General features: G+C 47.3%; 1 protein-coding gene across 4 annotated transcripts in view; it reads right to left on the bottom strand.

The window, feature by feature from the left end:
* rptor (regulatory associated protein of MTOR, complex 1) overlaps window positions 1-7081 on the bottom strand; it is a 361851-nt gene that overhangs the window by 45580 nt on the left and 309190 nt on the right. The window lies entirely within an intron of this gene.

The following is a 7081-nucleotide window of genomic DNA, read 5'->3' as shown; positions in this document are numbered from 1 at the left end:
GCAGCCGAGTAGTAAGTAACACGTGGCCCTCGGCCTCTCCCGGGCCCCTCCCTCCCTCCCTCCGCTCCTCTCATCTCCAAGCTCACTGGCATCCATTACTGAGGGCCCCTCAGCTACGCTAATGTGATATGTACAACAGCACAGCATTGCGAAAACACAGACGGCGAAAACACAGAGTGCATGCAAGAACACATGTTTTGTTGACCAAAAAAGCAGGCCGAACACACACTGTTTCTTTTTTGTTTTAAACACCAGCAGAAAACAAGTGTGATGCCTTTATACACAGCAGTTCTATGCAGTGTTGCCATGTGTCTGACCAAATCCCGCCCAAAAGCTTCTCAAAAACCGCCAAAATGCGCTAAGTTCCGCCCAAAATCAACAAATTACATTGACTTCTATGGGCCCAAAATGGCTGGGGAAAAAAAAACGGCAAATGGCCAATTTTTCCCGTTTGTACCCGCAGACGCTCATCCCAAGTAGCCCAATTGGGCGGGCACCGGCCCAATCTGGCAACACTGATTCTATGTACAGCTGTTCCTACCACACGATTAAATAAACCAGAGAATATAATGTAGAGAACAATTCACATGTATTCAATACAGACACACAAAAATAATGTGTGTGTAAAAAACACATTGGTGCTTGCTCCACACACGAAAAAACATGACTGAGGGTTCTGTAGCCACCAATGCCAATGTTAAATAAGGCAGCAAGCATTGACGAAAACTTTTACGAACACACAACAATGTTGGGTGGACACACACAATATTCTCTAATGTGAGCACACAAAATAGGATCACCACCCAGCCACCATGTTAATTTGATAACGCAAGCAAGCAGAGACCAAACAAACTCTTACTTTCCATGAAATATTAGGTTTGTGCAGGTGAGAACAAACTTTTTGTTTCCATTTCAGACATTTAAAAAAAGGACTTGCTTCACACAAAAAGCTGTTAATATGTTATAAAAAGTGATAAAGTCTGATATCTCCATATAGCAGGTTCTGATTGCCCTCAAGCTTCTTCCTCAGCCATCCTTGCTGACGTGGTGCATGATGCATACAACGACACAGACCAACACAGAGTGCATGTGAGAAAACACGTTTTGTGACCAAAAAAAGCTGTGTGAGAATATGCATTGCTTTCCACTAATACGATATGTACCGCGAGCACAGACGAAAACACGACTGCTCGCTCTGGCTACACAAATAGAACACACAGAGTGTATGTGAGAGCACCAAACCTTTTGTTTCCAAAGCAGGCAAATAAAATAATGGGCGTCTGTTAGTACATCAGCGTTCTCCCTACACAAAGACAACACAGCGCATGTGAAAAAGCACAAACAAAACCAGTGTTATACCTGTATATATTATCTCAGCCACCACAGAAAGCCAGAGTCAAAAGTATTCATGAAGTAAATACAAGCAGCTGTCAGTTGTCAGCTAGTTGTCAGCTTTGGTTCATAAATGGCACCGTATTGACTATTAATGACCAGGGGGCTAACATTGTTGTCTTTGTCATTTTTGCCCTTTTTGTTTAATCTCATTGTAACAATAGAAAAATCCAAATACAACTTATAGAACATGATCTCCTTAGTGTATTTGTTTCCAGAATAAAAGACACTTGTGCTCAAAGTCAGACATTCGCATGCATTCGTAGTCCCAAACACATAAATCGTTTCCCTACTTCCACAGGCCCTGAGATGCAGAGAGAAGGAACTGGAAATAATATCTCCTTCTAAACTGTTTCTACCAGAGGAATTATGAACTGTTCATACTTACACACAGCGCATACACACACCAGCACTCACACGCACAGAAGCTGAAAACCGTAACACTCACCACTTCATCACATGCATATGGACCCCTGCGCAGAAAGGCGCACACACGCACGCACGCACGCACGCACGCACGCGCGCACACACACACGCACACGCACACGCACACACACACACACTCATTCGCTCACGCACGAGCCTGCACGTACACACGCACACAGCCATATGCTACCCTTCCATCTCATCCCTCTTATCATCTGAGGAGTCACTTAAATGGGTTTTCTTCTTGGAGATTGTTGATATAAGCTGGCTTAAACCCATCCACACACATCAACACAAACAAACAATAAACAAGTAAACCAATTAAGGGCAGCCAGCCATCCGTACTCTGGCCCACGACTCGAGTCGCTGCTGCTGCTGTGCTGACACAGGCATCCGCTATTAACCTGCGTGGCGGCGGTAGAAACGAGTGAGCAAGTGGGCGAGAGAGAGAGAGAGAGAGAGAGAGAGAGAGAGAGAGAGAGAGAGAGAGAGGCATCCACTATAACCTGTGTGGCGGTGGTAGTGGGCGGGTGAGCAAGTGGGCGAGAGAGAGAGAGAGATGGGGGGGGAGAGAAAAATAGATAGATCGATAGATAGATAGATAGATAGAGAGAGAGAGAGAGAGAGAGAGAGAGAGAGAGAGAGAGAGAGAGAGAGAGAGAGAGAGAGAGAGAGAGAGAGAGAGAGAGGCATCCACTATAACCTGTGTGGCGGTGGTAGTGGGCGGGTTTGGTGGGCGAGCGAGGAAGCGAGTGAGCAAGTGGGCGAGAGGGAGAGAGAGAGAGAGAGAGATAGAGAGAAATAGATAGATAAAGCGATAGTGAGAGAAATAGATAGAACGATAGAGAGAGATGGAGAGAGAGCTAGACAGAAAGAACTAGAGAGAGAGAGAGAGAGAGAGAGAGAGAGAGAGAGAGAGAGAGCGAGAGAGAGAGAGAGCTATACGGGGCGGGGGGGTGAGCGAGAGACGTAGGGGGAAGCAGGGTGAGCTGTGGTCGGCGATAATAAAAGAGAGTTTATAGGGAGCACTGAAAAATACTGCAACGCAGCATCTCTCTCTACTCCCCCCCTCTCTTCTTCTTCTCGCTCGCTCGCACTCTCTCTCTCTATTTCTCTTCGCTCTGCTCTACTTGAAGAAAGCTTGTTTCGGAGTCGGGAAGAACGCAAAGGCTCACTGCAGCCACAACATCTAAAGTTGACAGAGTCAGCCGCTGCCTTGTGAAGGAGAAGACGACAACGCTGACACAGGCCTCTCCCCCTCCTCCCTCCTCTTCCTCCACTGAGAGTGAGGTATGGATGAAGGGTGGGACAGGTGCAACAGAGTGGAACGGGGGGGTGGGGTGGGGGGGTGAAGGGATGGAGGTGGGGTGGTATGGAAGGGGAGGATGTTGACCTCAGAAGCTTAACAGTGGGTCAACACACATGCACACATGTGTCAAAGTAGAATGACGGACAAGGTGTGTTTGACAGATATGCCGTCAAAGCGACCCACGTAGGTCCACAGAGAGAAAGAAATGCGTGATCTGTCAAAAGTTGATTTGTCAACTTCTTGACAAGAGGTATTTTCATTAAAGGCGACGCAATGGAGCCAGTCAGCAACAAGTGTCATCAGCCAGGGCGGATTGGGAAAACAACGCAACACAGCTGATGCACGCACGTATGTGACCGAGGCATAAGAGCTGACCTAAAACTTTGTCCCAGTTAACAAGTAAGGACTCAAGATTCACTGTTGCTGGAGGATCCGAGGGCCTCAAGGGTCTTACATAGTCAATGCATCAGTATGCCTTCGTGTCATGCCCAATCGAAAAGCAAAAAGTGGCGGCCGAGTCGCGCTGTAGGCCTACCAGAAAACCGGCAGTGGAAAAGCGCCTAATGGCTACCAGAACGTAGCCTTGCGGCCACGAAGGCATACTGATGCATTGACTATGTAAGACCCCTCATCTCAACGCACTTATCCCACCATGTCCAAAACGAGTCCTTTCAATGTCTTACTACTCTGATGATCAGGAACAACACTGTGCTTTTGTCAGTGGGGTCGATGCTTAAGCACTTGGACAGTGTAACCCGCCTTGGAGTTGACCTTCAGTTTCTTTAGAGTTGACAAGAAAGGACTGCAGCGATACTCAAGACTGCTACTGTCAGAAGGAGCCATGGACGTGAGCACAAGGTCTTCAGCTGACAAATTCAAGTTGGGATGGGAAGCCTGAGAGGCAATAAATGGTAGACGCATCGATATGCGGCCACAAGGTTATACACCGCCACGGTTCACTTGTCACTTCCTTTGAATTTTTGATACTGGACACGTCGATGCACACAATTCTATTCGGCGGAGAAAATGTTGAATGCTTAAACCCATCTTAAAGTTGGCCTCAAGCTTCTTCTGAGTTGACAAGGAAGGACTCAAGGCAAGGCAAGGCAAGACTCCAGACTTTTGCCACCAGGACCCATGGACGTGAGCTCAAAGTCTTCCGCTGAGAGAGTCGGGTTGAGATGAGTGGCCTCTAGGGTTCTTACACAGTCGACATATTGGGATGCATTCGCGGCTGCAAGGCGACACATTCCTACGGTTTGGCCACCATTATGTGTCGATGCATAGCAAAACATGCCCTTTCAAGTTTAGATATTCAACGCTCCACTGCACACAATCCTGTGTGTTGTCAGTGGAGATATTGTTTCTTGTGCGCATCGCTCCCGCTGACTATGAAACCCGTTGACCTCGACCTCAAGCTTCCTCTGACTTGACAAGAAAGGGCTCTCTAGCAAGACTCGAGACCGCTGGGCTGTCATGCCCCATGGACGTGAGTGCAAGCCAAGGTCTTCTGTCGAGCACAACACAACCTCACGTCCTCTTCGGCACGCACGGTGCACCCACAAGGGACAACCGAGTCTGCCTTTTTAACTCTGTTGCGTGACAAAGGCAATCAAGTGACGCCTTGTCGTCTTATCATCACACAACTCCTCAAGGCGAAACACTGGTACAGTACGTCCGACGCCCCCGCATCAAAGGGGGCAGCACTTTGATTTCCAAACATGAACACTGGCACTGTCGGTCTTCATTATTAAAACACAACCCCGCCCCAGCCTTGCCTTCAGGGGAAAGACCTGTGGAGGCTATGATGAGCACAACTCCACTTAGCACCGACCACCTTTGCAGAGTCACGAAGCTGATGAACAGATCAGATGGATCATCTCACTGAGTGCGCATGCATATGCAAACGCAAGCACTTTTGACACAGCCTCTGAACTTGCACTGCACTGTTGGACAGTGTTTTTTTATATCTGAGTGTGCATTTGAGTGGGAGTGTGTGTGTGTGTGTGTGTGTGTGTATGGGTGCAGCTGTGTGTGTACATGTGTGTGTGTGTGTGTGTGTGTGTGACACAATCCTAAACTATGTGTGAGTGAGTGTATGCGCACATACACTCAAATCGCTAACAAAGATTTCTCCCTGATCCTCCAGCAGTGCATTATTAATGACAGCATGGGCCGGCTGTCCGGGCTGCCAATTAGCAGAGCTCCACAGCTAACTCCACTCTCTACCCCGTCGAGACCAGGGACGAGGGGAGCTGATGCTTGAGGGGGTTGCACATTGATCAGACATCTAGCATCTAGAAACAAGACATTTAGAAACAAAATACCTGCGGAAAAGTGCACTGTCCTGTCGATATGGGCTGCTTCGTCCAAATAGGCTGTTAACATAGCCAAAACTCCTAGGGGGCGCTAGTGAAGTGTGTTCGTAGCTCATCTTGACGGTAGCTCATTTGAGCACACCACCAGCAAGGCTGGCAAATAGACAGGACAGTACTAACAAGACAATTCTTATTCTGGAAATTAACTACTAAGAATATTACACAATGCATCTTTACATTTCTTCAGGATACTCTCTCAACTCTACAACTACAGATGAAAAAGAGGTGAAGATCTGAACAAAGTAATGACAAATAAAACAAGGCTGACAGGCGGACAACAGATGCGTCCCTCTATGCCAGTTCCAACCTTTTTCCCCCCCAAAACGCCCCGCTGGCCTCCTCCTAACCTGTCAACGCCCACCCCCCTCTGAGGATGTGCTTTTTGTTTATTGGTCATAGCCTATTGCCCATGGAAACTCCACATAATGTGGCAGGCAGTGAAATGACGAGACAAAGCTTTGTATTTTGCAGTTTAGACTATAATAAGGTCATCATGCTTGGATTTGGAAAAGAAGCATCTAATTTCAAATTTCACATAGATCAAGTGGCTACATTACAAATTACCAGATATTATTAGTACTAGGTTATTTATCAACCTTTAGTAGGCTATCACGCCATTTCAGCGTCATGTGCATGTGGGAAAGAAACTAAACATCGCCAAATAGCCTAATAAATAAATAAAACCGTTTGGGTGAATCATGCGCTATGGGTTCACACTTTGGATGCATTGTGCGCTTAATTTTCAATGCCAGCTTTTTACCGTCAAGGCACAAAGCAGTGAGCTTCAGTGGCAGAGTTTACCAAATGCATACGACTGCAAACGAAGCAAAAGACGCGTTCTGTCCCGTGCTCTCTCTGAGCGCCAGCAGAAAACGACTCTCCCTTACAATATGCCCGAGAACATCAGTAACACAGCGTATGTGAAATGCAAATGGCCCATCTGTCTACTAGTTCGAGAACACTGACTACTCGCTGAAACGTAGTGGCAGAATGTTTGCAAACTCACGTTTAGAGGAAGAGCTGTAGCGCTGCTGGTCGCCTGTGAACTTATTACGGCTCCATGTCGTGGAGCGTTCTCCCTTGCAATATGCCCGAGAACAACAGTAACACAGCGTATGTGAAATGCAAATGGCCCATCTGTCTACTAGTTCGAGAACACTGACTACTCACTGAAACGTAGTGGCAGAATGTTTGCAAACTCGCGTTTAGAGGAAGTGCTGTAGCGCTGCTGGGCGCCTGTGAACTTATTACGGCTCCATGTCGTGGAGCGTTATGCAATGCTAACGCCCCTCTATCCGAGCACAAACATCTGTGTGAAATACTGCCTGCCGACTTGTAAATCGTTAATTTCCATTCTGATGAACCAAAATAGCTGCACAATGCGACACTGTCAGCCGAAGTGTAGGCCTATCACAAGACCGTGAACATTAAGTGACACTCACAGTGGTGTTGGTGTGCTGTGGAGAAGGAACGAAGTTGCCTACCACTGTCCAAACGCAAAACAATGCTGAAAATTGAATGCACCCCTCAGTTGTCTCACAATGCAATCAGCTTAGCCTTGCCGGTTTGGTAACAT

This window comes from Engraulis encrasicolus, chromosome 1 (genome assembly GCF_034702125.1).
Source record: "Engraulis encrasicolus isolate BLACKSEA-1 chromosome 1, IST_EnEncr_1.0, whole genome shotgun sequence".
Classification (NCBI taxonomy): Eukaryota; Metazoa; Chordata; class Actinopteri; order Clupeiformes; family Engraulidae; genus Engraulis; species Engraulis encrasicolus.
The sequence above is the reverse complement of the archived record's forward strand: the minus strand, read 5'-3'. Positions and strand labels throughout refer to the sequence as shown.